The 6000-nt window shown below is 41.8% G+C and overlaps 1 protein-coding gene across 2 annotated transcripts in view; it reads right to left on the reverse strand.

The window, feature by feature from the left end:
• Positions 1–6000, reverse strand: part of Tmem117 (transmembrane protein 117) — a 448350-nt gene that overhangs the window by 327693 nt on the left and 114657 nt on the right. The gene's annotated exons all lie outside the window — the stretch shown is intronic.

Genomic DNA, 6000 nt, shown 5'->3' on the forward strand with positions numbered 1-6000 from the left:
ATTATTATTATTATATTCATCCTTTTTATGAACTGAAATGTCAATGTTCTCAGACGCCTATAAGCCAAGAAACCCTTCCAACTAAGGCTAAGGATGGGAACAGTGGTGGCTTGTTTTCCGTTTCTCGGCTAGATGTGAGGTATTTTACCAGAAGCTTAATTAAGCCCTATTATTTTCACATATTTATTACAGTAATTCACAGGATCTAGGAAAATAAAATAACAACAAACAGAGATTGTGAGCAAAGTTCAGAGTGAGGAGAATTTTTTTAAAATGAGGGGGAAAAGTGCCGACAGAAAAGTACGCATTAGGGAAAAATAATGGAAAGTGGTGAACAAGACAGAACCGAGAGGGCCTGTCTGTGCAGCGTCTGGCAGTCAGCCTCAGCGGAGGGAAGGTGCACGCTGCCTTTCCACCATACAAAGACCTACCCATGCTGCCCAAAGCAGCAAAGAAAGGATGGAAGCTAAGTGGGAGCTTGTGGTTTCTAAGTTGCATCTAAGAGCAAGCACAGCTCCTGCTTTGGGGAAATGCTCAACACAGACCGTCCTCAAAACATCTAAAAGACAAACACCTCGGGTCTAGCAACACCACCCCTGCGTAGATGAAAAAAAAAATAAATGTATGTGTATATATATATATATATATATATATATATATATATATACATACATATATGTATACACACACACATGCACCAGTCAGCACACACCAGAGGCACGTTCTTGTGTTTATAGTGGTACTGTCCAGGGTAGCCACAATATGGAAGTAATCTAATCCTAGGTGCCCATCGGCAGGTGAAGGGATGGAGAGAATGAAGACGGAGACCTCATTTGTGTGAAAATAGATTGAGCAGAAGAAAACCGTGCTAAGTGAAGTAAGTCACAGTCAGGTATCTTCTCATACGCAAAACACAGATTTTACACACACACATGCAAGCGCGTACGCACATATGCAAACACACACACTCGAACTGGACCTTGAAAGTGCACCAAAGACCACGTGCAGACAATGGAGATATCTTTAAGAAACAGGGTTTAGAAGGACTCCTTTGGGTCATTCTGGGTATCTCCTCCAAGGAGACTGTGCGACCCAGGCTCTCTTATCTTCCTCTCTTGCTGCCGGGACACAAACTGACTGGTTTTGCCCTGCCTCACACTTACCATGGTATAATGCCAAAGCAACAGAACCAACCAGTTGCTTACTGGAGCCCCCAAAAGTGCTAATCAAATCATTATGGAAAACTAAGAAAGCACCCCAGTAATTTCAGCAGTGTCTGCTTCTGAGTCAGCTACAATCAAAGAGATGTTGTCATATGAGACTATGGTTGCCCCTACTGGTACCCGTGAGGGACGGGAGAGAATATCATACAGGATAGCACATCTCAGCCACTCAGTCTCTCTTTTTTTTAAAGTCATGTTAATTTTAAAATTAAATAGAATGTTTCTGTGAAAATAGATGCCTTAAGTAAGATACAATGCTGAACTATATATAACTTCAGTTGCGGGATTCATTAAATATTGATAATGTTTATTTTACGTTAGAAAAGCAATGATGGTTTTCCTTCTTTCTAAACATATTAGTTATTGTTTTTCCTAAAATAGAATGGCATTAATTTAATAATCAGGAGAAAACAGTGAATCACCTCTATGGTTTTATGATCATCTTTGTTTCAGATTAAATTCTATAGTATCCAAGACTTAGATGCATAGCTCGCCTGGTTTATAAAACTAATTATCAAGCTTCCTTACTGCATCCACAGGACTCATGAGAGGTAGCCAGAGACAATGCATGCTTAATTAGAGACAGAAATGCAGAGGTGAAAAACTCAGATCATGCAGAGAGATAGTTTTACCATCATATTACTCTTGTTTTTGCAGTAAGATATAGAAGGCTAGACAGTTTTCTTGTAGACTGTGTCTTCTGGTCTTTTACAAAGACTATCTACAGAGGGCACAGAGGTCACTCACTGTGAAAGAGATGACAATTATCTCAACATTCCACTCTCTGATGCTTTTTCCAGCTCTTCAGAGAGCATGAGTAGGGTTTTGGTTCATCCGGAGACACTGACCACCTCCTATGTAAACACTGTGGCATCTGAAATGCCCTTCAGAAGGTACCTTTGCAAAGGGCACACAAGGGATGGAGGACAAAGATTAAGAACCATGTTGGAGAGGTTGTGGAGAAAGGGGAACACTCCTACACTGCTGGTGGGATTGTAAACTTGTACAACCACTCTGGAAATCAATTTGACAACTAGTAATAGCTCTTCCTCAAGATCCAGCCATACCACTCCTAGGCATATATCCAAAAGAGGCTCAAGTACACAATAAGGACATTTGCTCAACCATGTTTGTAGCAGCCTTATTTGTAATATCCAGAAGCTGGAAACAGCTCAGATGCCCCTCAACTGGAGAATGGATGCAGAAATTGTGGTACATCTACACAATGGAGTTTACTCTGCAATGAAAAATAAGGAAATCATGAAATTTGCAGGTAAATGGTGGGACCTGGAAAGGATTATCCTGAGTGAGCTGTCCCAGAAGCAGAAAGACACACACGGTATATACTCACTCATATAGACATATAACATAGGATAAACCTACTAAAATCTGTACATCTAAAGACACTAATCAAGAGAGAGGACCCTGACTAAAATGCTCAATCCCCATCCATAAAGGCAAAGAGGATGGACATCAGAAGAAGAAGAAAACAGGAAACAACCTAGGAACCTGCCACAGAGGGCCTCTGAAAGACTCTGCCCTGCAGACTATCAAAGCAGACGCTGAGAATTATGGCCAACTGTTGGGCAGAGTGCATGGAATCTTATGTAAGAAGTGGAAAATAGTAAGATCTGGAGAGTACAGGAACCCCACAAGGAGAACAACAGAACCAGAAAATCTGAACACAGGGGTCTTTCCAGAGACTCATACTCCAACCAAGTACCATGCATGGAGATAACCTAGAACCCCTGCACAGATGTAGTCTATGGCAGTTTAGTGTCCAAGTGGGTTACATAGTAATGGGAACAGGAACTGCCTCTGACATGAACTGATTGGCCTGCTCTTTGATCATCTCCCCCTGAGGGGAGAGCAGCCTTACCAGGCCACAGAAGATAACAATGCAGCCACTCCTGATATGATCTGATAGACTAAGATCAGAAGGAAGGAGAGGAGGACCTCCCCTATCAGTGGTCTTGGGGAGGGGCATGCGTGAAGAAGGGGGAGGGAGGGTGGGATTGGGAGGGGAGGAAGGAGAGGCTTCTGGGGGATACAAAGTGAATGAAGTATAACTAATTTTAAAAAAGTTTTATATGCAAAAAAAAAGAGCCAGTTTGGGTAGCTCTTGGAACTTCTGTGAGTTGCTAACAGTCTGAAGCCTTGCATTTCTCCTTCTTACACAAGGAGATTATGGGGTTGTCATGATATGTGTGCTACCAATGCGAGGCCAGGCAAACATAGATAACTCCCCAAAATTCATCATCTCCTTCCACTCCCACTCCAAAGCTCCTCCTCCCCCTTTCTTTGTATCCAACAAAGATCACTTCTAGCACATAATGTGTTGGGTAAACCCATGCAAAGTGAAAATTTCCTTGACCACATAGATCAACTAAGAGAGGGTGCTTGCGCTCATTCCCTCTAATGACGCGGAAAACCCACTGGGAAATGTAGCACTCCCTTGAAAAGACCCAAAAGTGCTGCTTTGTTATTCATTTTTTAACTCATTTATTTTGTTTTCCAATACCCAGTCCCCAAAATAACAAACATTAAATGCTTTACGCATACTGTTTTACAAGGGGAAGTGCTTCACATGATTAAATGTTCAGTTTACATCGGTCCAGGAAAAGTTTTCATGGTGAGAAATAAGAACGTGAGAAGAAAAGCACGGTTTTATTGAGTCACAATATTCTGCCGTGACTAAATATTTCAGATACGTACTGAGCATGGGCTGTTTCTCGGGGTGCGTGAGACTACTTCAGCTCCGATGGGGAAAGCACAAAGCAGCAGGTTCTTGGCTTTTGCTGGTCTATGAACCCTTTACAGAAAAAATCATCCTTCTCCTCTGAAGAAGATAAATGCATTTCTGAAATTTTTGCAAATTTCCAGTTGAAGAACCATCCTCCCCCATCTAGAAGATGTACAGAGGCCTAACAGGGACTCAGTTGGTCCCTGGCTCAGCAGGTTTGAAATATCCACGTTGACACCTCCAACCTTACCATAATACTCCTGTCATAAAGCTAGAGTCACAGAAGAAAAAAAATCTGAACTATAGGAGATCTTAATTTATAAACATTTTAAGAACAATTGTATATAGTACGTAAGCAATCGTAACCTGCCGTGTGAGGCAGATCCTTGGTGCCTTTTTGCCATTTTGCTTCAGCTATGTCCTCCCATCTTTCCCTTCCCAGTCTCTCTGGGGCTTTCTTCTCAATTCTACCCACTGGCATTAAAGTCTAGTGTAGTACACACCCAGGACATGGGCCGTCAATCATCAGGCACAGGACGAGTTTAATCTCCACTTACTCAGTCCCTGAAGAAGTTAAGAATTTGCTCAGCTGAGCTGAAGTGCACAGAACAACTTGTGACCATGGGTGACAAACACCAGTTGCTGCCCTCATGTGTCAGGCACTTTACCTTTGTCATTAAAAAACCTTTTCTATAGGTCTGCAAAGTAGTTGTTTCTAGATTGCCTAATTTACAGATGTGTAATATCTCACAAGAAGGGAGCAGCTAAGGTGGGATTGCATTCCGGCATGAAGGCTACAGTTGGACTAACTGACGCCCTAAGGTTATCGTTTAAAAAGAAAAAAAAAAAAAAAAACATCATTTCTTCACTATAAAAAAAATAAAAATAAACAGGAAAGGCTTCTCTTTCAGTGGCCTCAGAATCAGGACTGTTCCTGCTCTTGGAAACTTTACTCACTATTTTTTCCAATTCAATGATTTAGCATTTTTTTCCCACAGATTGTGTAGTGTTATTAATTCTTGTGTGTTTATTGAGCATCTACAATATGCCAAGAATTGGAACCTGAGGAAAGCAGAGGGAACAAGGCAGAACTCTTTAGTTTAAGGCAGGATGTGGGGGACAAAAGAGTTATTTTAATTGACTGTGCAAGGTAGGGTACCAGGAATACGTTCCAACAGCTTTCTCGATGTGTCAGAAGGCTCATGAACTGGTCCCTGGCAGATGGGTGGAGCGTCATGTGGAAAGGGTGTGTCTGTGGAACAGGGTGGAAGCTATGCTTCAGCTCAGCAGTGAGTGGAGACCGACAGAGGAGAAGGAGCATGGGGAGCTGGTGACACCTGTGTGCTGTGAATAAGCCCACAGAGGCAGCAGGGGTCACGCTCACACACGGGGAGTACCACTCCAATCGGGATACTCCTCCGGAATACCTGAAGCATGATGGGCTCTGAGGCGGTGATTAACATGCTAGGACTTGCATTTTGTTAAGTTTCCTTTAGCCTCAGTGTGAGGAAATGGGCTGCAAAAGCTGAGGCTACAAGGGGGTCGTGCAGTGTGGAAGCTATAGCAATAACTGGAATGAGCCTGATAAAACCTGCTGAAGGCAGCCGAGCAGAAGACAACTGAAGACTCTAAAATATGCTCCCTCCCTCTCTCTCTCTCTCTTTCTCCTTCTCTCCCTCTCTCTCTCTCCTGTCTTTCTTTCTCCCTTCCTTCCTCTCTATCTTTCTCCCCTCCCTTTGTCTCATCTTCTTCATAAATAATGATGAAAACTAACACTGACCATTCTTTATGTAGCAGGCTTTTTTTATATAAGCATTTCATATTTAAGTAAGTTTTCCTAAGAACAAGACAATTCCTCACTACACAGAAAAACAGATAATATCATCAGATAATATCAGATAATATCATCAAGGTTCTTGAAATCAAAGACATTTTTCATTACTTTTAGGACTTTTAGGATAGATAAATAGACAAATAGATGATAGACAGATAGATAGATAGATAGATAGATAGATAGATAGATAGATAGATAGA

Source organism: Psammomys obesus, unplaced genomic scaffold (assembly GCF_907164565.1).
Source record: "Psammomys obesus unplaced genomic scaffold, mPsaObe1.curated_primary_1811, whole genome shotgun sequence".
In the NCBI taxonomy this organism is placed as follows: domain Eukaryota; kingdom Metazoa; phylum Chordata; class Mammalia; order Rodentia; family Muridae; genus Psammomys; species Psammomys obesus.